This window comes from Aquarana catesbeiana, linkage group LG02, assembly GCF_042186555.1.
Source record: "Aquarana catesbeiana isolate 2022-GZ linkage group LG02, ASM4218655v1, whole genome shotgun sequence".
Classification (NCBI taxonomy): Eukaryota; Metazoa; Chordata; class Amphibia; order Anura; family Ranidae; genus Aquarana; species Aquarana catesbeiana.
The window spans coordinates 573462413-573480213 of record NC_133325.1 but is presented as its reverse complement, the minus strand read 5'-3'; the positions used below and the strand labels follow the sequence as shown (position 1 = coordinate 573480213).

At 43.6% G+C, this 17801-nt stretch overlaps 1 protein-coding gene across 1 annotated transcript in view; it reads right to left on the bottom strand.

The window, feature by feature from the left end:
- Nucleotides 1-14417: 14417 nt before the first annotated feature.
- Nucleotides 14418-17801, bottom strand: part of LOC141128673 (myosin-binding protein H-like) — a 110788-nt gene continuing 107404 nt past the window's right edge. Inside the window, exon 11 of the mRNA XM_073616103.1 lies at nucleotides 14418-14579. The gene's annotated coding sequence lies outside the window, so the exon portion shown is untranslated. The remainder of the gene's footprint in view (nucleotides 14580-17801) is intronic.

Sequence of the window (17801 nt, the reverse complement as noted above, 5' to 3'; positions counted from 1 at the left end):
ACAATCAGAAACTGCGGTCATACTGCAGGAGACAATCAGAGACTGCGGACATACTGCAGGAGACAATCAGGGACTGCGGACATACTGCAGGAGACAATCAGAGACTGCGGACATACTGCAGGAGATTACCAGAGACTGCGGACATACTGCAGGAGACAATCAGAGACTGCGGACATACTGCAGGAGACAATCAGAGACTGCGGACATACTGCAGGAGATTACCAGAGACTGCGGACATACTGCAGGAGACAATCAGAGACTGCGGACATACTGCAGGAGATTACCAGAGACTGCGGACATACTGCAGGTGATGGTCAGAGAACTTTCAGCAATGCACAGCTTTACAGTTAAATAACACAGCTCAGGGTTTAAACAATCAGGCATTCTATGGTTGTAAGGACATACCTGGCCAGCCAAACTCACTACATACATTCAGGACTGTGGGCGGGGCTTCCACTCTCTGCTCTCACTAAAGCAGCTGGGAGCTCCACTGATGCTTTGTTGGGTGGGCCCTGGGCCCACATCACCCGTGAATTGTCGCCCCATGACAGCTTTGCAGAGCGCACAGAGGACATGGGAGGATGTATTCCGCGCTAGCCAGCTGAGAGGGGCGGGGCCGGGAGCTCCACTGACGCTCTGACCCCGCCCACGTGCAGCCTGTGTACTGGGAATAGAGCGCTTGTAGTGAGAGCCAGTGATCGGAGTGGGAGTGTCATTGGAGCTCCCGTCCCCGGACCTCTGTATTCACCAGCCAGTATAGAGGGGGCGGGGCCGGGAGCTCCACTGACACTCGCACTCCGATCACTGGCTCTCACTACAGAAGCTCTTTTCCGAGTACACAGGCTGCACGTGGGCGGGGTCAGAGCGTCAGTGGAGCTCCCGGCCCCGCCCCCTGTCAGCTGGCTAGCGCAGGAATACATCCTCCTGTGTCCTCTGTGCGCTCTGCAAAGCTGTGATCGGGGCCCCAAGTTACGGCTAGCGCGGGCCCCCCAACAAAGATTGGGCCCAGGGCAAGTGCCCCGTTTGCCCTGCGCTAAAGACGGCCCTGACTGGAACTTTTCAGGGTCTACGTAGATGTATGCCACATAGACACTATTAAAAATCATTATTTTTCATAAAATATAGTGTGTATGTGGCATACATCTATGCAGAGCCTGAAAAGTCCCAGTATATTCCTAACCTATTCAAAAATATGAACATAAACGACAAGGGATGTGGTGCCATATTACAGCCCAACTTCAGGAAGATAAAAAAAAAAGCCCACCCTTGCAGTGCTGGAAGGAAAAACCCCCTTTACTTACCTGATTCCAAGTTCCCCTGCTCTCTTCCTTCACCCAAAGCCCAGCATTCTCACATACCACACAGGAACATTAACCCCGTTGTCAGGACCCGGACTTGAACCTAGGACCTCTGCTGCGTCTGGCAATGACTCTTCTTGTGGGGCTACCTGGAATGCTGGACAGAACCCTCCCTGATCCATTGGACAACCCTGCCTTGTGCCTTGACTTCTGCTGAACCTTGAACTCTTTGCTCCTCCCATGAACTTCCTGATTAAGTCATGTCTCTGCACTCCCTGTTTGGCAGATTATTGTGCTCTCTTCAGCCAATACTGTATCTCGCGCTCATCTTCCCTGCTGCTGTTCATATTTTTCTACCACTCGTTATCGACCCTTGGCTTTTTCCTTGATTACATTTCTGCCTGATCCCAACCTGCAAGTACTCATTACTGACCTTTGGCTTATTTACTGACTACACTTTTTTTATCCTCACCTGCTTATTCGCTACTGGACCCTGACTTGTTCACTTGCTGGTGAGGCAATCCTGAGGCCCGCGACTTGGTACTAACACTAGCCCTTTCAGGACGCCAGATGCATGGATTCCTATGGCGGGGGTGGGAGGGGGTGGTACTTTTTGAAGCACCTGATTAGAGCCAGAGGCTCTAATAGGCTTCAAAATAGAGTGCGCCCTGATCCCACCCAATTGTGTGACGATAGCAAATACATTTTCGCTATTTTCACACTAACCTTCTTCCCTGCCAATCAGGAGGCAGGACGGCAGACCTGTTTCCTGATCGGCCAAAGCACCGGGCCCCCTTATGGGATGCCTGGCGATTAGGAAGAGGAGCGGAGAAGACACGCTGGAGGAGCTGCTGCGATAAGTCCCCTCTGCCAGAGCCGCGCTCACCGGGGGGTGGGGTGCTGCCACCGGAGACACATGGGGGGTGGGGTGCTGCCACCAGAGACAGTGCTGACAGGGCCACGAGTGGAGGGGTCGGTGGGCACAGTGGCTGCATATGATGGACACAAGTGGCTGCATTTGATGGGCACAAGTGGCTGCATATGATGGGCACAAGTGGCTACATTTGATGGGCACAAGTGGCTGCATATGATGGGCACAAGTGGCTGCATTTGACGGGCACAAGTGGCTTTATATAATAGGCGCAGTGGCTGCGTTTGATGGGCATAATGGCTGCATATGATGGGCACAAGTGGCTGCATTTGATGGGCACAAGTGGCTGCATATGATGGGCACAGTGGCTGCGTTTGATGGGCACAATGGCTGCACTTAGATGGGTACAAGTGGCTGCATATGATGGGCACAAGTGGCTGCGTTTGATGGGCACAAGTGGCTGCATATGATGGCACAAGTGGCTGCATATGATGGGCACAAATGGCTGCGTTTGATGGGCACAAGTGGCTGCAAATGATGGGCACAATGGCTGCATATGATGGGCACAGTGGCTGCATATGATGGCCACAGTGGCTGCGTTTGATGGGCACAATGGCTGCAATCGATCGGCACAGTGGCTGCATTTGATGGGCACAATGTCTGCATTTGATGGACACAGTGAGGCTGCATGTATTAATTTTTCACTGTCTTTTCAAACAGTTTTTTCAATAAATATTTATATAATTTTACTTAATAGTGTTTTCATGCATATGTTGTACCTTTAAAGTCCCACATTCTACATATTCTTGTTCTATTACAGTGAGGCTGCAATTGATGGGGGGGTTTAATATTTTTAAGAAAAAAAAAATTTGAGCACCAGCCGCCACTGATCCTGCTGGTAGGTGGTAGTCCGGTTACTGCTATAGCAACTGGTCTTCGAGCCTGACCCCTGATCGTGACACCTATATGGTATGATGTTGAAGCTGAAGTGTGACCACAGCCAGGCACAACTTATACAAACGCTGCAGAGGACGAGACACAGCAGTGGAAGGAGCCTACTGGAGCAACAAATATGGTAAAGCTGGGTACACACTGATCAAAATTCATCTGGTTCAGCAGGGGGCCAGCTGAATTTTGATCTTTGTGTAGCCAGGGCCAGTGCAACCACAAGGGCAGCTTAGGAAGCTGCCTTAGGGTGCTAGGATGGGGGGGGGGGGGGGGGCACTAAAATCTGAATTCCCAGCCACTATCTGGGGATTTAGATTTTTAACATGCTGCATATATGTGCTTTTTACAAGCTGATTCTTGGCTTCCAATGTGGAAGTGATACTGATAGATCCTGGATGCCTTATAAAAGAGATCCAGTCACCTATATGCAATCACATAATGGTGGCAGACCCTCCACCTTCAGAGCAATCGCTTCGCTCACCTTAAGGACTGGACCACTGAATTAACAGATGGTCAAATAGGCAGGTCCCTTCATAGGGTAGATGATCCAGGCAAAGACAGGAACTCCAGTAGATTCTCCAGAATATACAAAAGGTGAAGGAAGTAAAAACAACGCCCCGCTGATGAAGTTCTATGAACATAACACGTACGGAGAAGGAGCTACGTGCTAATGTCACCCGCTGCTGACCTGCATCTTACACACCACTCAGCCATCTGTGATGGAAATGCTGTTTTTTAAACAGCCGTTTGTGAGTAACCATTTTTAAAATAAAGCTGCTTTGTAACTGATCCACAGTAAGCACTTAAGCCTCGTACACACGATCGGATTTTCCGACGGGAATTGTGTGATGAGAGGCTGCTGGCAGAAAATCCGACCGTTGGTACGCTCCATCAGACAATTGTTGGCCAACTTTCCGTGGACAAATGTTGGATGGCAGGTTTATAAATTTTCCGCGGATAAATGTCTGTTGTCGGATTTTCTGAGCGTGTGTATACAAGTCCGTCACACAAAAGTCCAAAGTACAAACACGCATGCTCGGAAGCAAGTACAAGCCGTAAGCGTTCGGTCTTGTAAACTAGCATTAAACTAGTATTCGTAATGGAGAATTAACACATTAGACATGCTATCTGTCAATATTCAACCAAAAATATAGAAAATATACCACATCAAATCATTATTCAACCAAAAAATAAAATAAAAGCCTCATGCATGTGTCCTGCTTCTTAATATAGGGGGTCAACAATGCCAAGAGTTGGTGAAAGCAGGGGTCCGTCATCCGGACATAATTCCAAAAAATCATCCAGATTATTCTCCTGGAGCTCCCGCAGCAAAGGCATATGAAATAATTGGTCACAATTAATAAAGCAACCAATTTTTGATCCAAGAAATCCTCCTCCTCCTGTTCCTGGACTGGACTTGGGTCAAAGCAATAACTCCAAGGCCAAAAATAAATAACACGTTATCTCCTCCAATTACGCAACATGGCTGGTTGACGAATGGCTGTTCAGAAACTGAAAAGCGCAAAATGAAAAGCACAAATCAACTCTCACCAAACTTCTACTAACACGAAATTAGCAGAAGGAGCCTAAAGGGTGGCACATGACAATTGAACTTCCTCTTTGTAGTCTCGTAGTACGTCTAATACGTCACTACGTTCGTGTTTGTTGGCCGACAATTCGTTTTTGCTTCACCTTTTGTATATTCTGGGGAATCTACTGGAGTTCCTGTCTTTGCCTGGATCATCTACCCTATGAGAAGGGACCTGCCTATTTGACCATCTGTTAATTCAGTGGTCCAGTCCTTAAAGTGAGCGAAGCGATTGCTCTGAAGGTGGAGGGTCTGTCACCATTATCTTCCTTGAATTGTGCGATTGTCACATGGAATCCTCTTGGTGCTTGCTGAGACTTTTAGTCCTCTTCCCTTCTCTTGTTGGACTTTTTAATGATTGCTTTTTTAATACAGCATTTATCATTGTATTTTTAATTTACCTGTTTTTGCGCTGCACCTTACCTTATACACATGTTATATATCACCGCGCATGCTGGAGTGAGGGCAATAATTTTAGCACCAGAGCCCCTGCATAACTCTAAACTGATGACCTGTGGGGCTTTTAAAGCTTTGCCTATGATAAAATTTAGGGTACTGAAGTTCTTGGGGCGCACAAAATTTTAACAGAAGTAGACAATCCGCACTCCATACATGCTCTTAAATATCTTCAAATTGAATGAGACTCCATAAAAGACACTTGTGGTACAGCAGATGTTACCGCATTTCAGTCATGTTGGCCTTGTTCACACAGCTGAAACGCATTAATATCTGCTGTACCACAAGTGTCTTTTATGGAATAACATGTATGAAGTGTGGATCGTCTACTTCTACTAATTGTGCTTGCAACTGTGCCACTGCTCATCCTGCACCCAACAGCTCTGCAGGATCTTTTCACATTCCAGGATAGTAGCACTTTGTCTTTGTTTTATTGCATGCAAGTGTAGCACCATCTACCTTAGTTAAGTAGGTGCTAGAGTAGTGTTTGTGGTTTTACTGTCAGTGCAGGCAAATTTAGGCAGGCCTAGCTGTGAGCTAGGCCTGTTTGTTTTTGACCCGTGGCAGGGGAGTGGTTTAGTGTAGCAGCAGGTGACTGACATGTGCCTCAGCTCTCTGGTGACTCCTCTGTTTCCAGTGAGAAGGTTCTGGAAAAGAGGCAGGGCAGAGTGCTGGAGTGACATGGGGTGTATTTGGGAGCCCTGACCAATCCCCAACTAGGATTGGCAGGGGACAGACCTCCTATATATACCCATGCTCAGCCTGTTGTGTTAGGAGTTGTCGGGTGGAAGAACTGAATGATGGTGAGCTAGGCTGTGGTGGCCCTTGAGGGACCCTCTTTCTGGGGGGGTTACCTTGGGCCTGGAGCTCTGGAGCTGGGAGGGAGCATCTCTTTACACGGTCATTGAGAGGTGTCCTGGAACAGGAGCAGGAGGAAGACAGCGGGAACAAGGCCAGGAAAGTCCTTTAGGAGGCATCCATGCCATGGTCGGTGAGTGAGAAGCTCTGGGAGAGACATGCCAGGATTAGATGTGGAGCCAGAGGGAGAGACTGTGGTGTTGTTGAAGTTAAGTCCCAGCAGCCAGGAGGGTTGGCAGGATTTGCATCGGATATGCTGGGAGCAGTAGTCCACCAAGGATCAGTTAGCACAATTACCGTATTTATCGGCATATAAAACGCGCCGGCATATAACATGCACCCCAAGTTTAGGAGGGAATTTTAAGGAAAAAACTTTTAGGAGGGAAGTTTAAGGAAAAAAACTTACATTTAAATGCCCATCAATGCAGCCTTATCAGTGTCCATCTGCAGCCTTGTCCATCATTGCAGCCTTGTCCAGTGTCCATCTGCAGCCTTGTCCATCATTGCACCCTTGCCCAGTGTCCATCTGCAGCCTTGCCCAGTGTCTTTGCAGCATTGCCCAGTGTCTTTGCAACCTTGCCCAGTCTCTATGCAACATTGCCCAGCCTCATTGCAGGCTGATTATTAAAAATTGGCGCCGATCTCGCTGTCTGTGAGCGGAGAGGAACGAGCGCCGCCGACATACACAAAGCCGAGTGTACTCTGCTAGGCTCAGCTCCTCTCGCAGTCCCGCCCAGTCCTGCCCAGTCCCACCCTATGATGGACATAACACAGATCCAATGGTGGGACTGGGCGTGACTGTGAGCAGAGCCGAGAGGAGCCGAGCGCCGCCAATATACACATAGCCGAGTGTACTCGGCTTGGCTCGGCTCCGCTCACAGTCACGCCCAGTCCCTGTGTTATGTTCATCATAGGGCGGCCCTGGGCATGACTGTGAGCGGAGCCAAGCCAAGCCGAGTACACTCGGCTATGTGTATATCGGCGGCGCTCGCTCCTCCGCTCACAATCAGTGGGGGATCGGGATCGGCGGGGATCGGCATATAACACGCACCCACGATTTTCCCCTGATTTTACGTTATACACTGATAAATACGGTATCTTCTTCATCTAAAATGGCTACTAGGAAAATGTTAGGACTTATTCAGAGTGAGGCCTAGCCATGTGCTAAAGGTGACAGGAATCTAGAATTAGACAGTAGAGGCAAGTAAGTGATCTCAAGTAATGTGCTGGAGGAGATGTGAAGTAGCAGAGACTGTCAATTTGGATTCAACTACCTTTTTTCTACTAAGAAAGATTTATCATTTGGGCATCCCATGTCCCTTTTCCCCATCCAAGTTTCTTCCCCTAATAAAAACAACAAAAACAAGCAAGAAACTGTTTATTGACTGGAGAAAGTGTTCCAAAATGGATGTCTGATCAGCAAGGTGATGTGTGGTTGCTGAAACATGCAGTGACCCCACAGCGGGCACCGCTACACAATTTTAAGGTTTGACATGTTGGGTATCTATTTACTTGACATCCTCATCTTTTATACTTTACCAGAAAATTGGGGAGGGAGGGGGCGCGAACGGCTACTTCGCTTGAGTAGACAAAAATCCTTGCACTGGCTCTGTGTGTAGCCCTGCCTGTTAGACTGAAGCAGATCATCAGATCAGCTTTTGTAGAATAGAACTGCTGGAAAAACCTTGTTCGATCAGCAACTTGCAGCCAATCAGCTGCAGCGCTGATCTGTGCATTCTGACAGCAGAGGATCCCCGCTGTCAGAATACAATGTCTCAGCAGGGAGGATTTCTGCATCCACCTCTCTTGTGGCTGGCTGAACAAAAAAAGCTATGCATGTGTACCAGCTTAAAAAGGAAGTAAACCCTGATGGGTTTTACTTCCTTTTTATTTCCCAGCAAAGTTAAATCATACATTATGTGTCACTTACCTGAAAATGAAGCCTGCAATGTCACCACTGTCCCCGCTGGCTGGAGGCGTCCATCTTCAGCCCTCTTCCTTTCGGGGGGGCGCTTGCGTGCGGGAGCCACCAGTCGCGGCACGATCCCCTTAGAAAGGGCACGACCGTGGGCCGATGACGTTGGCGTAAGCGTATATTGTAAATATCTCCTAAACCGTGCAGGTTTAGGAGATATTTCAAGCACCTACAGGTAAGCCTTAATATAGGCTTACCTGCTTACCTGTGTGTAAAAGTGGTTGTAGAGGGTTTACAACCACTTTGAGTAGTTTTACATTAATCCTCTGCCCCTAGACTAAATGAGCATTTAACCCATGTAGTACAGGAGGCCACGCTGCAAGGGTGGATTTTTTGTTATATTTTCCTTTATTTTTTCCTGTAACTTTCTCTATGAAAGACAAAGTTACTTGGGTCAGACAGGTACATATTATTAACCATAATGAGTGGTTCTATGTATATATGTGAGAATGTATGTGCATGTATACAGTATATGCAGGTGTGAAATTTCTCATAGGGGGTACTGCTGTGCATTAGGGTGTATATACTTCTGGTCTCTGCACTCTGTAGTTTACCGACTCTTGACTCCTGCACATTGTATATAATCTACTTCTTACCCCTGCACTCTGTACTTTATCCGCTGCTGATTCCTGTATTCTGTCATTATTTTTGCTCCTGACTCTTGCACTTTGTTATTTATTCAGTCCTGACCTTTGCATGTAACCAGGGCCGTCTTTAATATTGATTGGACCCTGGACAAACATTTTCTTAGGCCAACCCAAATTCACTTATCAACTATTTTCAGGCAGTGCTGGCTCAAGGGGCAGCTTCTTTTGGGCCCCACAACAATGACTGGGCCCCGAGCAGCTGCCCCTTTTGCCCCTAGTTAAAGATGGTCCTGCATGTAACTGTACGTAAGTGTAATGATCAGGTGTGGCTATCAGGCATTGGTTAGATTAGTCATGCACAACCCGGGGGGGGGTCGCAGTTTGGCATGTTCGCCCTGGGTGCTGGATGACCTTGTCCCAGCACTGCTAATGCTAATAACATATCTCCCAGCCAATCATTTTTGTTGGACATCTTTTGAGGGATGCAGTTCTTCAAGAGTATAAGGGGCTTATATTAATTATATATCATGGACTGGTTAGTGTAGATTGATCCAATGCCCAAAACTGCTCTGGTTTTCAAATTTTTGAACGTAGAGTACATTAAATGTACAAGACTTATGAAGGCTGCCATTGTAGACCTGTCCTTTTATGAGTATTAGTCCTTTGGTGATCATGAAGATGCTTTGGTTTCCAAGTCTTTGTTTTGTAACTATTATAGAGACAACTTTTGTGACATTCATTTACAGCAAAATATTACAGCCAAATAACTATGATTTTCAGAAAGAGACCATAAATGGCAGCCCCCATTCCCCTCTTTCACGTCTTCTTTAGCAGTGCATCCTTGAACCATATAATACTGCTTTGTCAATTAAACTAGAATCCTTTGACCAAAAAGGAAAAGGAGAATTCCGACTGTATATTTAATGTGTGGACAGGACAGACCTGTTGCCCTCATGTTGAAAGAAAGATGTTCATATTCTCACATGTAGAGGACAATAAGTTCCAGTATACCGCCAAAGAAAGAATAGCCATCATCTCCTGCAAAGTTTACTCTCTTTTTCTCCCTTCATCTCTCATTTTCCTATTCTCCCATTGCCCTCCCTGCTTCCATCCCTTATCTTTTTTCTCACTGCAGTTTTGTAGGATTATAAATCCCACATGGTTAATTGCAACTCCACAGTGGGATTTATATCTTTGGAATGCACTATATTTTTATATAATTTCATTAGCAAAACTGTGGCTGCTGTGTATCGGCTCTGCTAGTGAAGGAAATGTAGAACTATACAGTTATTACTGGAACCCTTAAAGATCTTCCAATGAGGGTACCTATTCGGTTGACACCTGCTCAAGGTGGGATTTCTTCTCACCTTCAGGAGATACCACTTTTTTCGGTAGTTTTACTGAGATAGGAGGGAGGGCAAATTTCCCACTGGAAATGTATGTTTCTTTGACAGCTGACCAAGGTGGGGTCATTGCAGCTGGTTAAAAATGCAGAGAATTTAGTTTTCAGGAAAAGCATCACTGTGCCTTCTGGACCCCCAAACTTCTCTTACACTCAATTGTTGGGCAAAACAGATTCTTCATTGCACATAGATTTTTAAGCAAGTTAGAAGAAGTACTTTGGATAATCTTAAAAGTGTTAAATGTTCCCTAGTGAAGCCCTACATGGTCCAACTAGCTGCAAAGGCTAGTTATAGGTTAGGGTGGTTGCCATTTGTTTGTACTGATGGTCCAACCCTCACCTGATTGACACAAGGAATTTTCAAAAATTGTGTAAAGCGCAGACCATATAAAGCTAGACTTTTTTTACTGACAGGACTCCTTGGCAGACACAGAATTTTAATCCAAGTTGGAAACTTCATTTAAAATGAGCGCTGCTCACTATTATTTGTATTTTACTCGCTTTGCACTGATCAATCACTCCTACAAAGGAATTTATTCTGTTGTAGTACAGTTATCACCAGTCTTGCATTCCACTTGATGTTTTTGATTATATAAATTCAAAGATCTTTTTATGAATTAAAACCATAATATTACAGATAGTGCAGCAATTGTATGCTCTATTGAGGAGATAATGCTTTTAAATGTTATTGTATTGTTTTACTATTGGGTAAAAAACTTTGAAAGTATTTATCCACGCATACTGGTGACTTTTACTTAAAGCGGGGGTCCACCTATTTATCGTTTTTTTTTTTTGGAGTTCATTCACAAACTTTTCTTCTCATGATTATCTACTCACATGTTCTGTGTAATAAGTCCGCCTGTGTCCGATTTCGTTGTAAAGAATAACTTATAAAATTCACTGAAGGCGGTTTCCATCTTCATTGTGGGCATTTGAAGCCCACAAGCATGTATTTCCTGGATGCGGTGAATGCTGTGCTCCCAGCATTCACCGAGATGTTGTGATGACGCTGTTGCACAATGCATGCTGGGAAGCCTGAGACTAGCTCCCAGGGGACTGTGGGAGGTCTGGGAGAGGCTAGAAACACGCCTACTCCCATGGGAGGAAAACCAGGAAGTGCTAAGAAGATTAGAAAAAAAAGGTAATTACGGCGATTTAAATTTTTTTACACAGCATGTCAGCATCTAGGCAAGGAAGAGAATGCATAGAGATAATGTTCAAAATTTGGGTGGAACCCCGCTTTAAAGTGTATGATCTCTTTTCCTGTAAATACTCAAAGTAGTGGTGATATCACTGTCCTGTGTACAGAGCAGAGCTGTGGGAGGGATTCAGCAGGCCCCGCCTACTACAGACTGCCCAGTAGAAAATTACAGAAGGGGGCGGATATAAGACCCGTCAGCCTGCACATGGAGAAAGAGCAGCACTGAATGGTCTTTATTTCCGGAAACCCCTGCACAAAGAAAAAATATCACACTGGATTACTGTACAGATGTGAAAGTAATACAGAGGATAAACCAAGATTCCTGAAAATATATACCTCTTATATTTAGACAATATCCCTTTTTTATTTAACACTTTAACATCTTTATTAGAATCTGATAAATGTAACTGTAGTCTACGGCAATAATTATGTTTATATCATTCAGAATATATTGGGCATTTAAATTTGTAATTTTAAATAAATATGCTGTAACAAAAAGTGTCAACAATTCTAGCAATTTAAAGCATTATTGTTTGCAGATGGAAAATCAGTTTTTTTTTTTTTATAATGGCTTGCTATGTTCACACTATACTCACTCATGACTGCATCCTTCTAGCACCATTCACATGAGGGTTTTAGCTGTAAATCTGCTGGGTGAATCCTAGGAAACAGCTGCTGAATGCAAGAAAATGTGCCTGGGTTCGCTTCTTATTAATCATACTCAGGGCTGCAGATAGAACTCACGGGGCCCTGTTCAACCTACCTGACAGGGTCCCCCGAAAATATTGAGATATTTTTTGCTAAAAAGCTATGCTATGCTCTGCAGCCATGGCAGAAATGATACCCTCCTTGAACAAGACCCATTCAAGTGAAAAGTGGCACAAAGGCAATATCTGCACCCCACACAGTAAGCAATCGGTACCAATCGCTTCCTGTGTTCATTCAGGATTGTGAACCCCCCCTCTCAGCATCCTAAAACAACTCGCCTGTGCGCCCTCAGCAGCTGTCGGCAGGAGAGGAGGGGTCGGAAAACGGCACTGTGGGGGAAAGGGTCACACAGGGGTCCCAGACAGCAGGGGGGAGGGGGCACAGATACTAGAAATGATGCCCCTGCAGTGCAGCTGGAGGATGAAAAGAAAAGTAGAAGCCAGCAGCACTGCACAAGAGTCACAAGTGCCAACAATAAGGCAGTACTGCTGGCTCTCCTTCTCGACAAATGCCCGGACCCCCCTTTTGAAATGATGAGGCGTAGGCCCAGTACAGAAGGGCTGGCTGTACTGCCTTATCAGCAGCCCTGTTTATACCGCTATCTTTACAACTGCATGTATATAAAGAATTTGTTTGCTCACATTTGAAAGGACTTTACATAAAGAATGTTAATATTGAGCTAAATAAAAGGTGAAGATAACAGTTTCTTTTGTGTTAATATATACACAGAGTGATTCATTTTTTTCCATTACTGAGATATGAAGCCTGTAAAAAAAAAATGCTGTCCTTACAACTGCTGCCTATAGAATGTTTTTGATTTAAGGTCATCAATCTCTAAGCCTTAAACTCTTTTTATAAACATAATACTGGCTGGCGAAAAATATATATCTTACCATTAGGGGTCTTCTGGCCGGTACACATCGCATGTTCTTTCTCTTGTTCCCTAGTGGCAGTGGATTGTACTGCTGCATTGAATGGCCCTTACGGAATGACAGGTGAGCACTATTCGGTACAGTAGTAATCTGAGCCTGGGTTGTGTAAGAGCCCTTTCACACTGGGGCAGTTTGCAGGCGCTATTGCGCTAATAATAGTGCCTGCAAACCGACCCGAAAGTGCCGCTGCTTTGTCTCCAATGTGAAAGCCCCGAGGGCTTTCACACTGGAGCGGTGCGCTGGCAGGACGGGAAAAAAAGTCCTGCCAGCAGCATCTTTGGAGCGGGGAAGGAGTGGTGTATTAATTGAAATCAATGGAACAGTGCGGCTATACTGCCGGCAAAGCGCCTCTGCAGAGGTGCTTTGCGGTGGTTTTTAACCCTTTCTCGGCCGCTAGCGGGGGTGAAACCGCCCCGCTAGCGGCCGAATACCAACGGTAAAGTGCTGCTAACAATAGCGGCGCTTTACCGCCGACGCCGCCCCCGTCGCAGTGTGAAAGGGGCCTAAGATCCAGCCCAGGGGGAAGGTTCATGACAACCTGGGCTTAGCAGTGAGTTAAATTAAAGCGGACCTTCAGTCATTTTTTTTATCTTTCCATCTACTAAATCTTCTGCCCTTGTTGTTTTAACTTAGGATAGTAAAAACTTTTTTTTTCTGCCAGTAATTACCTTATACAGCCCACTTCCTGTTTCTTGGCTGGTCATTAGCCTAGGCTTATGACATCATGCAAGGCTGTCTCTCACTCTCGTGAGAGTTTGCCAGGAAGGAAGGGGGGGGTGAGTCATAAGAGGGCCAATGAGAGCTGCAGGGCTGCAGAGCTGGAGGTGTGCCTCTGTGTGTCTGTGTAAATCCAGAAGGTGAACAGGCAGCAGCTTCAGCTGCCCACAGTTAAAATGGTTGCAGACAGACTCAGTGGAGGGAGATTTCTGCAGCATATTTAGCAAGTACAGAATCACAGCATATATAAAATAATATGCAAAGTGGTTGGAGGGAAGCTTCAGAATGGCAAATATGTTTTTAGTACAAATTATGTGAGCAGACTGCAGGTCCTCTTTAAGCTGGTGGTCATTCTGCCTGAAAGTATGAGGCCATCTATGGCTGAAAAGAAGTACTGCTGAGACAAATTTCAATTAAAAGTGTGTGTTACAGCAAAAGCTCCTTTATCCTTATTTTATGCTTTAATTTGATATTCTTTTTATATATATATATATATATATATATATATATATATATATATGTATATATATATATATATATATATATATATATATATATATATATATATATATATATATATATATATATATTTGTCTGGAGAGTTTTGCTTTAAGTCAACAGTCTACAAATTGAGAATAAAGAATGTATAAGTGTAAATATGTTTATGCATAACAAAGTAGGTACATCAGGTTATCAAATCATGTTTTTTTTCCAGGAAAAGATAAGATTACATTTTTAATCAAATTACTTTAAGGTCTCACACATCATCATTTTTGTCAGTGTCATTGAGCATTTAGTTGAGGTAGAAACAACAGTGCTAGGAATTCAAACATAAACTATTTTATATATTTTGTTAAAAATAAATTATACAATCAATTTGCCAAATACATTTTATTAGCCAGCCTAAGTATCTACATGGTTATGAACACATGTTTATGCCATACAGGATAACAAAGCACAAATATGTTGTCAATGAAAGGCTAACAAAATATATTTATAGACTTAAAACATGACGACCTTCTTGCCTAAATTTGCAACCTGAAAAGAAAAAAAAAGAAAAGAAAAAAAGTCAGAAAACATTTTACAGCCACATGTGATCCATACATTGAACTTGTTTGGTATGCTGTGATATATAAATTATATAAATGATATATAATTGCTTGTTTTGTCTGGGCTATTCAAGCAAGAGTCATGTCAAGATTGGCAGGGAGCCTAATTAAATGGTGCAGAGTAGATTGGTAAAAGAGGAGTTTATTTATTTATTTTAGGTACTTATATAACACTGACAATTTACACAGAGCTTTACATATAAAGTGCAAATTCACAAGTTGATTGAAATCATCAATTATTTTTTTATTTTTTTTGGGTGAAGGGCACTGGAGGATTTGATGGGGCTTGTCAATCCATTCCATATAGAATTTTCAAAGGTCTGTGCTTGACCACTGAAGAAAAGCAACTCTTCATATGCCTGATAAACAGAATTGCTGCATATACAGCAAACCATGGAGATTATAGACAATAGTGAGGGCAGAAGCAGTCAGCACTTAGCACCGCATCCCATAAGTTTTAACAGACAAAAAAGGGGGGGAGAAGGGGTTAAAACAACCCCGGGACTTTTAAGGTGCTTATATTTTAGAGTAGATAAACATGTATGACTTATCCATAAAAAAGATTTGTATTACAATTAATATAAATTATACAACATAGTTAAAAAGTATGTATCTCAGTATCCACATCCAATAGTAGGCAAACAGTCGAAGAAATACCACTTCGCCTACTACTGGATGTGCATACTGAGATACATACTTTTTAACTATGTTGTGTAATTTATATTAAATTGTGATAAAAATCTTTTTTATGGATAAGTCATACATGTTTATCTATTCTCTACTTTAAAATATAAGCACCTTAAAAGTCCCGGGGTTGTTTTAAACCCTTCTCCTCCCCTTTTTTGTCAGCAAATCATGGAGATCCTGAACACCTGCTTAAAGCCCAAGTGTAGTCAAAATAAAAATAAAATAAAAAAACACAAAAATCAGGGATACGACTCACTATTGCTTTGCTGTTTCTCCTGTGCTGCTGTATCATGGTTCCCTATAATTCCTCCTCCATCAATGCCCCCCCCACCCCCACCCCCAATGCAGTAATGTGGCATAAACACACACATACAACACAAACTCAGGTTGAAATGGATGGACTGGTGTCTTTATTCAACCTTAACAACTATACAACTATGTTATCTTCTGGTGTGATGTACTCACAAAGTATTAATCCTTTGGTTTTTTTTGGTGTTATATTAACACTTTGTATAGCTTCTGAGCCAATTATTGGAGTGTTAGCTTATAACTACTCATTGTAATATGTGAGTGCTGAAGCTTCTGTTGTTGTGTTTTCAAGAATGCATCTATTCTGAGATATATGTATATCTTTGTTATATTTTTCTTTAATAAAAATTTATTAAACAAAAAAAAAAAATCTTCTGGTGTGACAGGGGTTAATAGAACTAAGGGCACTGTCACAGGCACTTATCAGGAGTGCCTGACTATGACCACTTTTTCTGCCCAGCTCTTCCATTCATAGACGCCATACTACAGCTTCTATGAATGAAACACAATTTATAAAAAGAAAAGGTAGCATTTAATCTGTTAAAAAAGAACTGTGTGCAATCACTTCTTGACTACTTGCAATAAGTGACGGCTAAAGTGCATAGCAATTCCCTCCTCAGCAACTCAGATAGTCGAATGTGTGACTGTAACAAGCAGCTGGTCAGGGAGTCCGAAGACTGTCAGAATGTATGTGACAATCTCAAAGCTCCCTGATTGGCTGGATGAAATGGCTGCCGAGAGAAGCCACCCCCATCAAATCATTCTCTGCAGCTATTACCTTTTGAACCACCACCTCCTCCCTTTAGAATGTAAGCTCTACGAGCAGGGCCCTCCTGTACCTTTTGTTTTGAACTGTACTGTAATTGTGTTGTCCCCCCCTCTACATTGTAAAGCGCTGTGTAAACTGTTGGCGCTATATAAATCGTGAATAATAATAATAATAATAATAATAATAATAATAACCAAAATCTAAAAAATCTATATGGGCAATTTTGAACAAAGTACATTGTTTGCAAGATTCTTGTCTGGCAATAACTGTTGCAAAGCAGACTCAGGGCTCCTAAAAAGAAAACCTGGGGCACATGTTCTGCATGACAAAATCTAGAACACCCCTGTATTAAAAAGAAGTAACCTATGTATGATTTACATGGTGTGGTGTGAGTGGAGCAAGAAGAATAATGGAGTGTACTTTGTGTTTTTAGGACACATGGTGGAGTGTGTTCATTGTAATGTGTTGTAATACATGTATAACATGTATAACATGTATAAGGGAAGAGGTTAACACCAGGGGTGATCAAAGGGTTAAGTGTGTCCTAGGGAGGTTCTTTCTAACTGTGGGAGAAGTGGACTGACTGGGAGTACACAGAGATCGCTGTTCCTGATCACTAGGTACAGACGATCTCTCAGTACTCCCATGTCAGAACAGGGATCGGCCTTGTTTACACAGGCAGATCCCCATTCTGCCTCTCTGCGGAGCGGTGGCTGGCGGACATTGTGGCCATTGGCTCCCGCTCCGTGCCGCGGGCACTTATGCCCACTGTATCTATCACACAAAAACGATGTATGTGCAATAGAGCTGGCCTGCCGCAGTATATCTGCGACGGGCGGTCCCTAAATGGTTAAAATACCCAGTATGCACGAGGCCTAGGGCATTAAACAACTTTTCATTTGTTTGAACCTTGAATGAATTTCGCTGATTTAAACAAAGGGTTGAATTGGGCCCGCCTCCCTAGCTTTGCATTTTTTCAATGTCTTCACAGGACTACAAATAGCTTTATCAGTACATGAGCTATGCTGGTGTAATGGCGTGTGCTCTTTGAGAATACTCCACGATAAGCACACCACTAAGAATGTTGATGATAATCCCAGGGCTCTGACCCTGCCAGGTTGGGCTTAAATTGTCCCATGAGAATGAAATGACATAGAACAGCAGCATGCTCTGGAAAAGAACTTCATGTAACATTATGCAGAGCTGTAGTGGTCCTCTAAAAACTTTGTGTCTTTTTGATAACACTGAGAGCCATTCACTGTTGTTGAAATGTCAGCAAATAATTCTGGTAGGTGGCCACTAATTTTTACAAGGAATATATATATATATATATATATATATATATATATATATATATACTTTTTTTTTCAGTCATGCCTGTATATT